The 18,404-nt window shown below is 35.1% G+C and overlaps 1 long non-coding RNA gene across 1 annotated transcript; it reads left to right on the forward strand.

The window, feature by feature from the left end:
• The first annotated feature begins 6 nt into the window (after positions 1 to 6).
• LOC124896113 lies at positions 7 to 4,880 on the forward strand. Its single transcript, XR_007052574.1, has 2 exons — positions 7 to 1,299; positions 4,464 to 4,880. It is a non-coding gene; the product is annotated as an uncharacterized LOC124896113 (long non-coding RNA).
• The last annotated feature ends 13,524 nt before the right edge of the window (positions 4,881 to 18,404 follow it).

Raw genomic sequence — 18,404 nt, forward strand, 5'->3', positions numbered from 1 at the left:
AGTTCAAATTTTCTGGAGTCATTCTTTTATGGGGCTCTTGATCACAGATATAAAGTTTAGCCATGGAACTCAAATAAAATTTTCTCTGAGCTTGATGCAAGCCTTGTATAGTTCCATGAAACCACATCTTATTTTGAGTCATCCTGGATGGGCACCAAGCACAGGCATTAATCTACAACCATTTTCATTCAACACATATACTGAAGCAAACCTTGACAAATGATAGTCCCCACCTTTTATTCATAGTTTAAGTTAAATTACTCTACATAGATAACTTCTGCATGTTCACATAAATTATAAAACTATCCAACATATCTGCAAACCTTGATCCCCTCAGGCTTGATGAACCTTCTAGCTTGATCAAGAATGGGTTTCATAGAAGTATCTTTTAGATGTAGGGCTAGTTGAGAAAACAGAGCTCTGTCAGTCTTCTGTGTACTGCAGTTGTAGCCTGTTTTAAAAGTAATATTGATTGAGTTAGTGTCACATTTTCTCTTTTGTCTGTCTGAGGGAGGGATCAGATATTGGGAGTGGGAGAGAGGCTAGAGACTGAAGCATAACTAATTCTTCTGATAGGAATTTACCCAAGCTGCATTACGCTTGTTGATGTTCCATTCTTCTGTGTTTGTGGCTGGCTTAGCTGGAGATTGATTGGTGCGTGTAGATCATATCCGTTTCTGATTGTATGTGTAGCCTGAACACCCCCGTTTGGTTCACTTCCACATCCTTTCTCAGAAACCTTGAATAGATAACTTTGCTTAGATTAAGGTCGGGGGGGCTTCTATGCGTGTGGTAAAATTTTAATGTAAAATCGCATTTTGTGGTGCATACTTAAACAACAAGTGGAGAATACTCTCTAAATTAGTACCTTCTGCAATTCTGTATACTCTTGTTGAATAAGGTTTACCCTCGTATAGGGTTTTATATTTTCTTGATGAATAAGGTTGCCCTACAGAAGCAATATTAATCATCTTGGTATAAAGATTAAAGACTAGAATATGGAAGCTGTTTTAGTTTTTGTAAGATCTTCCGATTTAGTTCTCTGATTTCATCGGTCAAAATCTGCTACTGCAAGAAGAGAGTAATACATTCAGGATCCTTTTAATAAAAAAAGAAAGACTCATACATTCGGGAGAAATCGTTTCTTGAACACAAAAGAATTTCGAAAGTGTAGATTTTACCTTTTGCTTTCGAACCCCTTTCAAACTCATTTCAATTTGATTTTCCTGATTTGTTAGATCTTTGGTGCTGTGTCCAGAAAGTTCTTCACCAAGAAGCTTCCTGCGGTTCATAAAAAAGGTATTAGTTTAATTATTTTTCTGTTGGTTTATACTAAGCTTGATCCAAGACAATGAAATTTGCATGTTTTATAGTTATTTCATAATTGCATGTTAAGCATGCTTACAAAAATTATAAGAGATGTTCATCCTAAAATTTTTGATGGTTATTCTTCTCTCCTCTTAGAATTATTCTGAGTAAACACTTGGAAGAAATGTTGCAATTTCAAATCTCGAGTGTCATTTTTTTTAGTAATTCTTGGATTTATAAATTTTTGTTTATGGAAATTTTGCAAGTTCTTTCTGGATTGGATTAATTTATATGATATTTGAGTTTGGTCTTTGCCTTTCTAGTTAATATTTTGGCGTACGCATTTATAATTTGTTGGTGTAGTCGTTCTTATTACTAGCAACTAAGGAATCAATCACTAGCAACCAAGCAGTAGAGAATTATTTATTGCGCCGAACCATAAAAGTAACAAGAAGAAGCTTTGGAAAAACCATGTGGAACTATTTCAGCACTAAAGAAGAGCCCCTTAAATGCTTTTTTCTCCTCAACTTGTTTATCCACCTGTTCATATATGTGCCAAGGATAACAGTTAGTACCTCAAGATAGCTCTTATTTGTTTGAATTAAGAAAAGAAAAATTGATGAAAGTAAATGAGGTGATTAAATGGGACGACTTGACATTTTCAAAGGATAGATAATAGGTAACAACAACAACAACAAACCCAGTGTATTCCCATAAAGTGAGGTCTGAGGAGGGTAAGATGTACGCAGTCCATACCGCTACCTCCGAAGAAGTAGAGATGCTGTTTCCGATAGACCCCCGGTTCAAGATAAAGAATACTAAACAAGGGGATGGATGACATAACAGAAATAAGGAGTAAGAAATGATAAAATAGAAATCAAAGCAATACGGAATACGAGAAATAAGGGCAACACGAAATAAGAAAATTGGAACTAAGAAATAAGGAATAGGACATCCACCTAGTAGTAACATACACTCACAAACCAAAGACACCTATGTACACAGTCCTAGGATTACTAATCCGACTACACCAGGTGAATAGGTAAATAGAATCGATATATATGTTGGCTTTTATCACACATTTTGTATTTCCAACTACTAGGTAAATATTCAAAAAAATTGTACTACTTTAACCTTGCCAAGGCACTTCAGACCTCTTTGGAAGGGTACCTTCTCGATCACAAATATTTCCTACTTCTATACTTTTCACATGGCAGTAATTACTTCCTAAATTTTTAATGTAGCTTTTAGCTTTGTCTGGTAAAAGATGTGTAAAGCTATCCTTGTGACTAAGTTAAGCAGTTGATCAACCTCCAAATTTGAGTTTGGGGTTTGAGTCACCTAGAGGAGCAAAGTAGGAAGGGTCAATCTTGACAATCGAAGAGGCTCTTGCTAATATATAATTAAAAAATATCTCCCCTATAATAATTTACCCTTTTAGATGTGCTCAACAACAACAACAACAAACCCAGTGTATTCCCACAAAGTGGGGTCTGGGAAGGGTAAAATGTATGCAGTCCATACCGCTACCTCCGAAGAAGTAGAGAGGCTGTTTCTGATAGACCACTGGCTCAAGATAAAGAATAGTAAACAATGTCGTAATGAAACATGAAGCAGGATGGATGGCATAACAGAAATAAGGAATAAGAAATAATAAAAATAGAAATTAGAGAAATACGAAATAAGAGAAATAAGAGCATTACGAAATAAGAAATAAGAAATAGGATACCCATCTAGTAGTAACATACACTCACAAACCAAAGACACCCACCACATCTAAACTCTCCTGACTAGAGGCTCCTATCTATGGACACAGTTCTAGGATTACTAACCCAGCTATACAAGAGCTCGGCTAACTACTTGCTACAACCCACACATTCACACTAGCCTTCTACCCTTATTCGCGACCTCCAGTAAGCTGTAGCTGCTCCATGTCATGTCTAATCACCTCCCTCCAGTATTTCTTCGGCCTACCTCTACTCCTCCTGAAGCCGTCCAAAGCTAGCCTCTCACACCTACGAACTTGGGCATCCGTGCCCTCCTCATCACATGCCCAAACCATCTCAGCCTTCGTTCCCTTATCTTGTCCTCCACCGAAGCTACTCCCACCTTCTCTCGGATAATCTCATTCCTAACTCTATCTCCTCTAGTAAGTCCACACATCCAATGCAACATTTTCATTTCCGCCACCTTCAATTTTTGAATGTGGGAGTTCTTCAGTGGCCAACACTTCGCTCCATACAGCATGGCCGGACAGACTGCCACTTTGTAGAATTTGCCTTTAAGCTTAAGGGGCACCTCCCTTTTAGATGTGCTGATTCACGTAATTCAACAAATTAGAAGGTACTATCAGATGCTCAATTAGGCATCATAATGCTAACTAGGGGAGTGGACGGTGAGATTATGTTCTGTATGAGTGAACAAGTGCAATTCTTGCAAGGATAAAATTGTCTAAAGTTTTGGATATTGCTCTTCTACTTTTTGTAAGATGACTTCCCTATGCTTGTTGATCTGAGATAAAATAGGTTGCTAAACTCGTATAAGCTAGCTATCTCCCTTTGATGTGCATTCATAAGATTTATTTTGGTTCTTATAGAGATCCATAAATAAAGAAGCCTTTAAAGCAGTGGTGTAAATAGGAGAGCCTTCATAAGCAGGTGTTGATATCTTAGATAAATGAACAATTTATTGTAACGATATTGTATTAACAAATCGCTGTTCAGATCATACTAATAGAACTCAATTCACACAATAAGGAAGGATCTATGGATTAGCAGTTGAAATGATTTTTACCTAAGAGCAGTCATAGAATCATATGAACCACATCCACTTTTAATAACTAAGGCTCAAAAATTTATTGGAAACATCCTCTCTATCTTACAAAGGTAGGTGTAATGTCTGCTTACATTTCACCCTCCCGGACCCCAGTTGTGGGGCTATACTGGGTTTGTTGTTGTTGTAAGGCTCAAAACTTTTAAAACCAGATGTAGTCTACGTAGAGTCGTAGATGTTGAGGTTCTAACCCACAACTTCTACAGTAGCCGATTGAGTCGCTTGACCACTGGTCTAAGAAGAGTAGCTGGTTGTCAAGCTATGGCATTACATATCATGTATGCATGTTTTTATTATTGCATATTGTTTATATATGTATGTAGAAAATTTTCCAACAGAGAAGTCCCTTGGGTATGGTGCGTCCACCTGTTGCTTTAAAGGGAGCTTACAAGCCAAGATCAAGAAAGTTTTGCCAATAGAGACTCGTGGAACCTTGAACTCATGATACTCTACTAGCTTGTCTCACTGATACATTGATTTGTTTTTCGATAGATTACTTATGAGCAAGTGTTTTAGTCATAGGTGTTGATATGAGGATTACATCATTTATGAGCTTAGAAGTTTGTCAAGACTTTGGACTGGAAGTTTGTCGCTGTTTGGTCTGTATACAGTGTCATTACTACATTGAAAAAGGTCATTATGCAGAAAATTTGAAACTTCATTTTAGAAACTCTTTCTTGTTATGCCATTGGTGTTAAAAAAATTAGTTTCTGGTGATGGGAGTTATGTATTTTCTGATATCCTGAAGTAATTCTCGATTTAGCAGTCTCCATCTGACTGTCTGTTAATTTTTAAGTGATCTCAACTGTAAAATTTACCGTTGATATGAGTTGCACTGATAGATATCTGGTGAAAGCACTGGATCTGTAAAAATTCTTATACTACCACTTGGAATCTGGAAGCTACATGTTGATGCTCACGATTTTGATAGCCATGCCAGTGCTTTAGAGATCTTACAAAAATTATTTACATTTTTGGTAAAGCTGGATTTATATCTTGTCTTCCTGGTTAATGCCTTAAAAGAGTGGACTACATTTGGAGCTATAGATGCCCTCTGGCTCTAGTATTAAATAAAAATGAACGTCAAAATCATTAACAGATGCATGCATGTTAACGAAAGATTGCGTGACAATCTGTACGTTGTAACAACCTGCGCATCTTCATGTAGGATGCCATGCCATGTGACCTAAATGAAGGTATCGAAGAAGGAATTGAAAGTATCGAAGAAATTGATGATGAATAAATAATGGTCTTCATTTTTTCTTGCATTAGTTTGTTTGGATCTGTTGATTACAGCCAAATACATAATCATTTTAACTTTTTTTTTTTTTTTTTTTGAGATTAAAGACTACACAAAAAGAAAAGAAAAATAAAAAAGAAAAAGGCGTATGAACAAGGAGATATGTCCACAAAAGTGAGCATAATTGGAATAGAATTATGACGATAATATTAATTAATTGTGTAAAGAATGGATCTTGGGTCCAACTCAATCTCAAAAGCTAGATCATGATTGTTCAAGTTGGGTCTGACTCTGATACCATGTAAAGAATAGATCTTAGGCCTAACTCAACCTCAAAAGTTAGCTCACAAGGGGGATTATCCAAGTCCATATAAAGAGACCAATTATCCATCCCTATTCCGACGTGGGATACTTAACAAATTGAGTGGATAAAAATAGGGTATATGTTTCAAAATATATAATGATAGAAATGCCATCTCATGATAAATATTTATTAAAAATTACACAAATACACAACTTATGTTTTCAATATTATAAAAAATCTCAACTTCCTAAACATATTACAAAAATTCCAACATATACACCGAGTGCTATATATATGTTGGTTATGTTATGTATATTAATAGGGAGAGAAAGTAAAGTAATTAAAAAAGTGGGAGAGAGTGTAATTACTTCCAAAACGGTTGGTATTTATGTTATTTATATAAATATTTATGCTACTTATCTATAGGGGTGTGCATCGGTTGGTTCGGTTCGGTTTATCAGTTTTCGATTTTTAAATATGCTAAACCAATAACCAAACCAATAAGATATTTTTTATCGGTTTTCGGTTTATCGATTTTTAGTCCTTAACGGTTCGGTTTTCGGTTTAACCGATAAGAAAATACTCATAAAATAGAAATAGTAGTAACTAACATGAAAAAAAATCAAATCTTAATTGCAAACAAAAATCCTATATAATGTGTTTTAATTTATAAGAATCTTCAAGTTTGAACTAAATGTTGTTAGGAGAAATTAAGAATTTGTATAATTGAAATAACAGGTTTGCTAATTTGTAGAGATTAAAGAGAAATTAAGAGAAATATGTAATAAGTCATATGCATATATGTATATATATTCTTATTGGGTTATCGGTTTACCCAATAACCCAATAAGAAAAAATCAAACCGAACCAATAACCCAATATTTTTTTTTGTATAAAATCATTAAAAAATCGTTAACCCAATAATTCAATAACAATAAACCAATAACATTTTATCGGTTCGGTTTATCGGTCGATTCGATTTTTGCACACCCCTATTTATCTTTATGAACAAGAAGGAGATTTACATGGGCCTAAGGGCCTTATCATGATTCGTTACAACTTTGTGGAAGTAGGGAATAAGTTTTACAAGCAGCCAAAAAAGGAAGGAAAGGAAGAAATGAACCAATTCAATCATGTATTATCTCCATGCTCAACTCTGCAAGTAGGTCATAGTACATTACATGTCTAGCATTATTATGTTTTTGTTTTGGAGTAAACCAAGGTTTTTTCTTAAAATTATATAATTTTTCAAGTTCCTTGGAGTTGTATGCGCTCTTGTCATTTGAAAAAGAATTGTGTACTTGCTTGTACTAAGTGGGCAAGGATAGAGCATGAGGTCTCTTATCATAAGAATTGATGATAATTCTATAACTATAAATTTTCTTTTTCGAAATTTACTGGCTCGATTAATCACAACATGTAGGTCTCCACTACAGGGGAGGACGATTTAAATTATTTTCATGCCCATCTATATTCAAATGCCTTTCTGGCCAATGGTCATGCATGATCTTAATTGGGGGATAGTACAAAAATCAAATCATACTTATTCAGCGCAATAATTGCCTTATAAAAATAATATACTATATAGTTTGAAGAGTTCCTCTCCCAAATGATTAGGATGTTTGGTTCACAAGATATATCCCTAGATAAAGGGAGGGCTAAGAGGTGGCACTTTTAAACTTTGTTCTTTTTTGCCCTTGGTAAATCGTTGCAACTTATAAATCGCTCTTCAAGTTCGATAACATTTTCATCAAATGCAACTTATAACCAAGTGTGATTTATTTATAATCTATTTTTGCTAGCTCCTTTAGTATATCCAATCCACTAACCCGATTAATTTGGATTTCTGCTGGGTAGGTCAATTAAAGGGGTAAGACATTTCTTACTAATATGTGTATTTTATTTTAAAGTTTAGGAATTTCAACTCTTCCACCATGTACGCCTTACCTTAATATTTCAGCTTAGCATTGATTTTTGTCTAAATAAGCAAAACTTTGTGGTTCAAATATTAACCTTAATAAACCTCTGGTCCCCTATAAAATAGTCTCAGAATCATGGTACATGAACTCTAGGGCAAAAATTGGCAAAACTGTATTAAAAGTTACTTGCGATTTTTGGGTTGGGTGCAGTAGTTAGCTGTGTAATAATTATTTTCCAAATAATGATGTAGAAATAAAAGGACATAGCAACATCAACATGGTCCAAAATATTGAAAAACAATACAATTTCATCATCTACTATTTGATATGCAGTTCAATGATCCTTCATCATGATTTTTGGCTACAATTGCTATCAATAATTGATGTTACATATAAGTTTTCATCATTTTCCATCTTCTTTAGTACAATAGTAGTTGAAACTATATATGGTTTGCACTCGAAATTCAAATTATCATGATCTCATTCCTGACGATATTGCCTACCCCAACTTTTATATTTGTAATACTAATATATTAAATTGTCTAGGAATATATATAGTTATGAATAATAACAGAACTTGGCAGTGGGTAATTAAGATACTAGGATCATGTGCGTTATTAATTAAAAGGATGATGAAATCTCTTGAAGATTTGAAAAGGAGCCAATTTGCACACTTCAAATAATAATTTAATGCAACTTCTAAGCAGGGGCGAAGGTAGGTGCTGAACTCAATAACTTTTGCTCGAAGATCATAATTGTATTAACTTTTTTTTATTAATTTCCTGTACAAAATATGAAATAATATTATCCTGTCTACCACACGACCCCATAAAGTTGAAATTTTGATTCCGTCTATAAGATCGTTTGGTGGATAAGAAACGAAACAAGTTGAAAAATATATTGTAGTACATTAGTAATACTTTTCACACATGTAAGGAGGGATATTGTGAGTTGTTTTATTTTTTTGTGGCAGAAGGCGCAGATCCCAAAAGAGAGGAGATATGGGAGGAAGGTTTTCCTCACTATGGATTTCAGTATGGATTGACACTTTGCCTTTCTACTCTGCAACTTTTACCAACTTTGCATGTGCTCTCTTTCATGACTAAATTCGTATTCCCAATGATCTCCAATTTGGATATTCATATATATATATATATATATATGTCAGTATGATGTACTAAAGTTTTCGATATCGAGATGTATTAACTCATATCTCCTATGGTGGTTTATTTACATAGAGAGCAAATTTTATAAAATCTTATATTTAGAAGTTGACAATTGTTTCAACGATATATTATATGAATAGATATTTGAACACGAACTCAATTAACCTCTATACACCCTTAACATTGAAAATGCATATTTAGATATTTTAATTTGGTTTAAATTGTCCCCGTAAACACTCTAATTTTGAGATGCATATCTAGAAAAGTGTGTTTATATGGTCAACTAAATCAAATTAAGGTATTTAAACGTACATTTTTAAAATTGAAGTGTTTACCGTTGAGATCAACTTATTAAAATATCTATCTACATACGCATTGTGCATTTTCTAAAATTAGACTTAGTGGTCTGAACTCTGAAGTTTGAAATTACCACATCGTTCGAAGTTTATAATTCACAATTTTTCTTGGACTCCTAAGGCTAATTATTTTAAACCATAATCAAAAGTTGAGTGACAAATTTGAAATATTTCTTGGAGAATTTGAACACACCGGATGCATTCATTTCACGTTGGAACTCCATTATTAGTTACAAAAATAAATATGTGATGATCGATTTGCTCACTAAAGATATGAATGGACCAAAAAGTATAATAAATGATAAAATTGAGCGATTTTGAATGATAGGTAGAAAATTGGACTTTTTTCTTTTTAATAAAGTGGCCAATTGTTAAATACAAGACCACAAAAGTAACCACATGGTCCAAATTAACACCCCATATGGTCCTATGGTAGACTAATTCTCCTCAATCCCCCCACTTGATTTGATTCTTATGAATCATGAAGAAATTTATCAAGTCATTCCTTCACTTAGATTCATTTAACATGCCTCTCCTTTTATTTTGCTATCCTTATGTGTATATCAATAAAGTCAACTTCGCAATTATTAGTAAAACTTATCATTCCAATAATAAAAATCTTCAGGACAAGTCTCTTTTTCCCAGTAGTGGTTCCAAAAAGATCTTGTATTCTGTAGGTAGAAAAAGTGGTACGACGGGAATTAGAAATGAAAATGAGGCAGCTAAGTAAAATAATAACATATCCAGTATCGTTCTATAAAATGGGGTTTGAAGAGAATAGAGTGTACGTAGAACTTATTTCTATCTCAAGACTCAGAGGTAGAGAGACTTATCCGATAGACAAAATGTGTCTGCTAAATGATAATTAGAAAAAGTAGTGTATCGAAAATATTTCATTAATGATGGTATCAGTTTCTGTTGAAGACATTGAAGAAGTAGTGAACTCAAACAGAAAACAAAGTAGACTTGGTTCCAGCTTTCAGTTATAACTGTTCTAATAGTTAGTTACAGAGTAGTTAACGGCTAGTTGAGTGAGTTAGTTAGGCATATCACAAGCTAGTATATATACATTAAAAATGTACATTGTTCTACTTATTCGATACAAGCATTTACTCTTCTCTCTCATCTTCTTCTTCTCTCAGTTCTCTTCTTTCCCTTCTTCTATAAACACTATCAAACTCTGTACTTCCTCCACTGTTGAATAAACAAGAAGCTTACTGCTATCTTGTATAATTACGTGGTATCAAAGCCATTACTCACTAGAATACTAGTAGAGCAAGGTCGATTTTAGTAGATTGAATCAAGATCAAGAAGTCTGCAATCAAGGATTGTAGAGCTACTGCAATGGATAATCAAATTGTTCCTGTGAATATGACTGAAACAAGCAGAGCTACTCCCAATTCATTGGATTATAATCATCCCCTCTTTCTCAGCCCTTCTGATGTAAGTGGCATACAAATCATCTCTTTTCAATTGACAGGAATTGGGAATTTTTCAGTCTGGTTTAGATCCATGTGTATAGCCTTACTAGGGAGAAATAAGTTGGGCATGGTAGATGGAACATGCTCTAAAGATAAGTTCTCAAATGAGTTGAGTAGTCACTGGGAAAGAGTCAATGCAATTATATTTTCTTTGATCGTGAATTCAGTTTCTAAAGAGTTACTTGGTGGAATCATGTATGCATCTGTAGCTAGTGCAGTTTGGAATAAGCTATCTGAAAGGTTTAACAAAGTTGATGGGGCAAGAACCTTTAATCTGCACAAAGATATAGCCACATTGTCTCAAGGAACTGCCTCAGTGTCTGTGTATTTCTCGAAACTAAAGGATTTGTGGGAAGAATTTGAGGCTCTTGTGCTTGCACCTGGGTGTGAATGTGAGAAATCAAAAGAATATGTACTACAACTGCAGAAACTGAAACTGTTTCAGTTTTTTATGGGTCTGAATGAGACCTACACACAAGCAAGAAGTCAAATCTTGCTTATGACCCCTCTCCCAAATGTAAACCAAGCTTATGCAATGATCATAAGTGATGAAAGTCAAAAATTTGTTGCAAGTCAGGCTGGAATCTTGGGAGTGAATTCTTTAGTTAATGCCAAGAACCTTGAGATATCCATGTATGCAAGAAATGGTCCAGATGAAAACAAAAATCAGAATTTCAAGAAAAATTTTAATTTGCAATGTGATTTATGCAAACTAAAGGGGCACACTAAGGAAAACTGCTGGAAGATAGTAGGCTATCCTCAAGATTACAAGGCCAAGAAGAAGTTCAAACATGAAGGGAACAACACAGCTTACAATGTGTCTTCAATGGATCAGGGTGGATCTCATTCTATGCAGAAGTGGTCTACTAAGGATGTAGGACAGTCTCTAGTGTCTGATAGCCAGCTGGAGCAGTTAAGTCAGATGGGAAATGCTGCATTCACCAAGGAATAATATGGTCAAATCTTGCAAATGATCAACAAAAACAACTTTGTCAACATACCTTGTGAGTATGCAAATGTAACAAGTGCAGGTATTTCTGCTTGTCTAGCCTCTTTTGATTCTCAGATATGGATTATAGATACTAGTGCTACTAACTATATGGTAGGAAACTCAAACATGTTAAAAAGAATGTTACATAGTTGGAAAAAACAAAGAAGGTATATCTACCATATGGTGACACTACAATGGTCACTCATGTGGGAACTAGTTACCTGTCAGAAGAAAATAACATCACAGATGTCTATCCCATCCCACAGTTTACATGTAGCCTTCTATCAATATCACAAGTAACTAAGGAGTGGAATTGCTCAGTGAATTTCTTTCCTAATTTTTGTGTTTTCCAGGATCTTTGTACTGGAAAGGTGAGGGGGATTGATAAGCTTGATGGATGACTATATGTGCTTAGAGATCAGTCAAGGAAAGAGGTTGCAATAACAACTAAAGCATCTAGTAAACCAGCTGTGGAAAGAACTCAAACTGAAGTAGATCTGTGGCATCAAAGGTTGGGACATACATCAACCAGTGTGCTAAAAAGAGTTATATCTCAAGAAGATCCAGTAATAGAAGATAGAATAAAGCAATGTAGTATTTGTCCTAGTGCTAAACAAACTAGGTTACCTTTTCTGTCTACTAACAGTCAAAGTACATGTTGTTTTGATCTTGTACACATGGATGTTTGGAGACCTTACAAAGTACCAACTATGAATGGAAATAGATATTTTCTAACAGTGGTTGATGATTTTTCAAGGTACACTTAGATATTTCTGTTAAAACTTAAGTCTAATGTGTGTGTTCAGATTCAATACTTTCTTGTATATATTAAAACTCAGTTTGACAAGGTTATCAAGTAGTGAGGACTGATAATGGTACTGAGTTTGTCAACTCAATATGTAAAGAGTTGTTCCAGGAACATGGCATAGTTCATCGAACTACATGTCCATATTATCCTCGGCAAAATGGTGTTGCTGAGAGAAAACACAGACACATACTAGAAGTGACAAGAGCTATCAGATTTTAGGCTAAAATTCCAATAAGGTTCTGGGGTTATTGTGTTCTAACTGCAGTATATATCATCAATAGGTTGCCTAGTCCAGTCATTCAGCTTGTGAGTCCTTATGAAAAATTGTATGGTAAGCAACCAAATTGTGATCATCTCAGAGTAATGGGATGCCTGTGCTATGCCAAAGTACTAAATGAACATAATAAGCTCATGTCTAGAACAAGGACATGCATCATGATGGGGTACTCTAGTACTCAGAAGGGATATGTTCTTTATAATTTATCTACAAACATTTTTTCTGTATGTAGAGATATGTCATTCAGGGAAGATATATTTCCTTTTAAGGAACTCAAGAAGCAGCCTCAGGCACCTCAACATATGTTCCCTTTAGAAGATCAGTATCCAGTAACTACTGAGGTCATGCAGATTCCTATACAAGTCTCATCCCAAAGGACTATTACCCCAGACAGTTAGCAAGAGCAGATACCACCAAAGGAACCTACTCTCAGACAGTCCATAACAAAGGTATACCAAAAGAGGTCAATTAAAAGTCAGGGGGTTACTCAACAAGAGCAATAACTCCAAAGCATTCCTACCACTACATAAGTTGCATCTCAGGATCAAAGAAAGTCAACAAGAAGAAAGTCACCAGCATGGATGAATGACTTTGTTTCCTAAAATACAAAGAAGGTACCTCATGCTCTTGTAAATCATGTGTCCTATGGTAGACTTTCTAAGTCATACAAGAGCTATGTGATGAACACTTCATGTGTTACTGAACCTACAAGCTACTCTGAAGCCTGCAAAGACCCTAGATGGGTGGAAGCAATGAAGAATGGAATAAAAGCATTGAATTCTAACAACACCTGGAAGGTTGTTACCTTTCCTGAAGGAAAGAAGGCTATTAGTTGCAGATAAATATATAAAGTGAAGTATAAGGCCTCAGGTGAAGTTGAGAGGTTTAAAGAAAAACTAGTAGCAAAGGGTTATGGATAAAGAGAAGGCATTGATTACCAAGAAATATTTTCACCAGTAGTAAAGATGAAAATAGTAGGATATATACTTGCAGCAGCAACTAGAAATCACTGGTGTGTCCAACAAATGGATGTCTACAATGCTTTCCTAAAGGGTGATCTTTATGATGAAGTGTACATGGTTCTACCTCAAGGATTTGCTAGTCAGGGGGAGAATGTAGTATGCAAACTACTCAAATCCTTATATGGTCTTAAACAAGCACCAATGCAATGGAAAACCAAGCTACCAGAGGTTTTGGTAAGATCTCACTTCATTCAGAGTCAGTATGATCCATCCTTGTATATCAGGAAGATAACAGAATGCATTTGTAACACCCCGTATTCAAGTGCGTGTATTGGCGTATTCAAGTACGTGTATTGGTCTTATTTATATGGAATTAATTTTTTTTATTTTATTTATACCGGAATTTGCCCGTCGATGGTTCCATGCGAAGGTTATTGAATAAGCTTTCCAACGATATAAAGATTTTCAAAAACGGATAGGTTTCGAATATAATCGAGCATATTCGAAAATATAAAACGATGGCCGGGATATTTGGGAATAGTAAATGTGCAAGAAAATTTCCTGCACACAAACTACTGAGGCTAGCTGAATTTTTGGGTCAACTTTGAACGATCATATCTCCCTTAATATAATGAACTGTTAGGGCTGCGACCTATGAAAAGAAAGATCTTTGAGTCTTATTTCCAATGCAATTGGTTTCATCCAAATCTAACATCTGAGTAAGGAGTTATACTCGTTTTACTTCAGCCTATCAAAATAGATTTTTAGGGCCAAATTCAAACGACCATAACTCCTCGTACAGGAGGAACTGGGTGGCCTACTTTATATGAAATGAAATTCCTTTGAATTATCCTTCTAACGATACCAATTTCACCCAAATCCGATATCGGAGCAAAGAGTTATGGTCGATCTACTTTAGCTTATCAAAACAGTCCATCAAAGGATAGATTTGACATTATTTTAATTTTAAAGGCATTTTGGTCATTTCCTATTATATTATGGACGGGAATATGTGTATATATACATGTATATGAGTTCAAAAACTCATTTTCATCATCAATCATTGAGAAAGAACAAACCCTAGCCAAATTTGACCTTTAAATTACTTTTGATTCAACCGTAGAAATTCCAAAGTAATTCGATAACTGCGTTTGTCATCCCGAGAGCTTTGAACGACACCTATTATTTGTGCAAACAGGATTGCATAATCAAGAGGTGAATTCTAAGGTATGAATATTGTTTGCCTTTGTTCTTTTCCATATGTATATGTGTGATAGAGGATTATATATATTGGTTGTTATTAAAAGGTGATGAAAATAGGGTTATGGACTATTTTGCATGGTTTGGTTGTATTGAATTGTGGAAGGTGGATATCGTAATTGAGTAATGGAGGGTGGATATGATAATTGAGTTATGGAAGGTGGATATGGTGATATACTATTGAATTGATGATTATTTATGTCTATGGCTCAATTTGGTTTAATGGATTGGTTGGAAGGATAAATGAATCCAAACTTGATATTGGAGGATGTTGTATGAATATGCATGGCATGTGAATGTAATTGGAGTATAAGAGGGTTAAAGTGACACCCTTTATGGTGTAATTAAGGCTTACTACTTAACAACTAGTTTGGTGAATTCAAATAATTGAATTGTGACGTTTGGTCGCTAATACTAGATTGCTATATATGTTCATTGTAGATAAGTAATCCGAAAAGACGGGAAGTCCATTTGGGACTAGTATTGAAGGTTGACAGTTAGATATGTAAAGCATACTCTATACCATATCTTTGACATGAAAGTGAACAATTGTTCTATTAAGAAAGTTTCCAAAGTTATTCAGTAACATGTGATCCATAATGGTTTTGTATGATGTCCTACGTTACCAATGAACTTGTTTCCACCCTACAAGATGTCAAGACATTCCAATACTTACTTGTTTTCCAAATCTTACATGTTTATTGCACTAATGAATGTCAGAAGGTATCTGGTTACTCAAACAAGATCCATGTGCTATTAATGACTCCAAAATGTTTCATTGATATACCAATAAGTTCCTACTTCATTGTTATGGCATTGATGACTCCAAAATACTTCATTGATGTGCCAATGAGTTCTTACTTCATTGTTATTGCATTGATGGTCTATTTATATATCTCTTATTGATGTATCATTGTTTCAAAGTATCAAAAATGCGATGGCAACCGAAATAACAATCTCAAAAATTAATTGAACTAAGTGATGGGAGTTCTCTCTTATCGGGTGGTATCCCAGGGGCATAAGCCTATCATGGGTCGATCCCAATTGATATGTACTGGAGGCAGCCTAATAGTCACAATACAACACATAATGATTACAAAGATGATAAGAACGAAGGTAAAGTGATTGAATAAATATAATGTACAGGTTGTCACAAGTTCTAGTAAGTGTGGTCCACTCCTATTACGATTTATTCACTTGTTTCTGATTTATATTGAGCTCCAATATCATATGTGATTATCTATAGCTTTACATACTTAGTACATATTTCGTACTGACGTCCCCCATGGGGGACCTGCATTTCATGCTGCAGGCATAGGTACCTCAGCTCATACACCGCACAAGTAGGAGACAGGATATCCAGCTGCTTTTGGTGAGCTCCAGTTTGCTTCGGGGCTTTCCGTGTCATATCCAGTCACTTTTGGTATTGTATAGAAGTTAGTTATATGGCGGGTTGTGTCCCGACCTTAGTTAAACTCTGTGTATTGTCTAGAGGCTTTGTAGACCTAATGTACAGTCAAGGTGGTGTTTTGTTAATAGACGTGATGGCTCCAATGGCCAAGTATTGTATATACATATATATGTGTGCTCGAGCTTATACAGGTTACTATTTCCTTTTATATGCGACATGATGTTGTCCGAATTTCGGGTTGTCATAGAGGTATGCCTGGGAAGTATAAGGTTATGAGCTGGTTCTCTCGGGCCTCCTCGGTTACGGGTGCCAGTCTGCCTCAATAGGATTTGAGGCGTGACAGCATTATTCTTGTACTAGTATATGTTGATGACATGTTGATCACAGGAGATAGTGTAAAGCTGATAGAAGAGACCAAGACAATTCTACACCAAAACTTCAAGATGAAGGATCTAGGTGAGCTGAGATACTTCCTAGGAATAGAATTTGTAAGGTCTGACAAAGGAATACTGATGCATCAGAGAAAATATGCTTTAGAGTTACTATCTGAGCTAGGTTTAACAGCAGCCAAGCCTGCAGCTACGCCTATGGACTACAACACCAAGCTAACATCTAGACAGTTTGATGAGCATGTTAAGCATGGACAGACTACTGAGGAACCATCAATAAACCAAGGTGCTTATAAAAAATTGATTGGAAAGCTGTTGTACCTAACTATGAAAAGGCCAGACATAACCTTTTGTGTTCAAACACTCAGTCAATTTCTTCAAGATCCTAAAAGATCACACATGGAGGCAACACTCAGAGTAGTAAAGTATGTGAAAGGACAACCGAGTCAAGGTGTGTTGTTGTCTAGTGGTTCAGATAATAAAGTGAGTGTCTACTGTGATGCAGACTGGGCAGCTTGTCCTCAAACTAGAAGGTTTGTAACTAGTTACTTTGTGAAGATTGGAGAGTCAGCAGTATCCTGGAAATCAAAGAAACAAAATACTGTCTCTAAGAGCTCAGCTGAGGCAGAGTTCAGAAGTCTTGCAGCAGTGACAGCTGAACTGGTATGGATTCTAGGTCTGAGGAAGGAAATTGGAAGTGAAGCAATACTACCTGTGGATGTGTTCAGTGATAGCAAGTCTGCACTACAAATAGCTGCTAATCCAATATATCATGAGAGGACAAAGCATATTGATATTGATTTTTTCTTTATAAGGGAAAAAATAGTCCAAGGAATGATCCAGACACACTACATTGCTACTCAAGATCAACCTGCATACATGCTGACTAAATGACTGACAAGAGCTCAACAAACTCATCTAAATACCAAGCTAGGAATCTGTGACATCTTCACACCTTCCTAGCTTGAGGGGGAGTGTTGAAGACATTGAAGAAGTAGTGAACTCAAACAGAAAACAAAGTAGACTTGGTTCCAGCTTTCAGTTATAACTGTTCTAATTGCTAGTTACAAAGTAGTTAACGGCTAGTTGAGTTAGTTAGGCATATCACAAGCTAGTATATATACATAAAAAATATACATTGTTCTATTCATTCAATACAAGCATTTACTCTTCTCTCTTATCTTCTTCTTCTCTTAGTTCTCTTCTTTCCCTTCTTCTACAAACACTATCAAACTCTGTACTTCCTCCATTGTTGAATAAACAAGTAGCTTAATGCTATCTTGTATAATTACAGTTTCTTTCCGCTTTTTTTTTTTTTTGGTTGAATTTTTTCCCATTTAACATATAATTAATACAGAGTTTAATGTTATTTTGGCATATATGAATTAACCGGCCAGATGCCCAATGATATGTAAGTTCTGTAGAAATTATAAGAACTAATATGTACACAAAATCTAGCGGGAAAGGCCCGTCTCATTTGACCCATAACATGAATGATTTAACTTATAAATCTTATTATAGTGTAAATTATTTTGACAGATCAGTATTTTTAAGTAATAATTCATTAATATAAACTTATATTACAATATAGATCTGTAGTTGAGATTCGATTAATTATACAATTTAAGTGGGGTATTTTTTCGGGGTGGGGGGTTGGGCAAATTGGCAAATTGGACCAGCAGTATACATGGTATAAATTA

This window comes from Capsicum annuum, chromosome 2 (genome assembly GCF_002878395.1).
Source record: "Capsicum annuum cultivar UCD-10X-F1 chromosome 2, UCD10Xv1.1, whole genome shotgun sequence".
NCBI classification, from domain to species: Eukaryota; Viridiplantae; Streptophyta; class Magnoliopsida; order Solanales; family Solanaceae; genus Capsicum; species Capsicum annuum.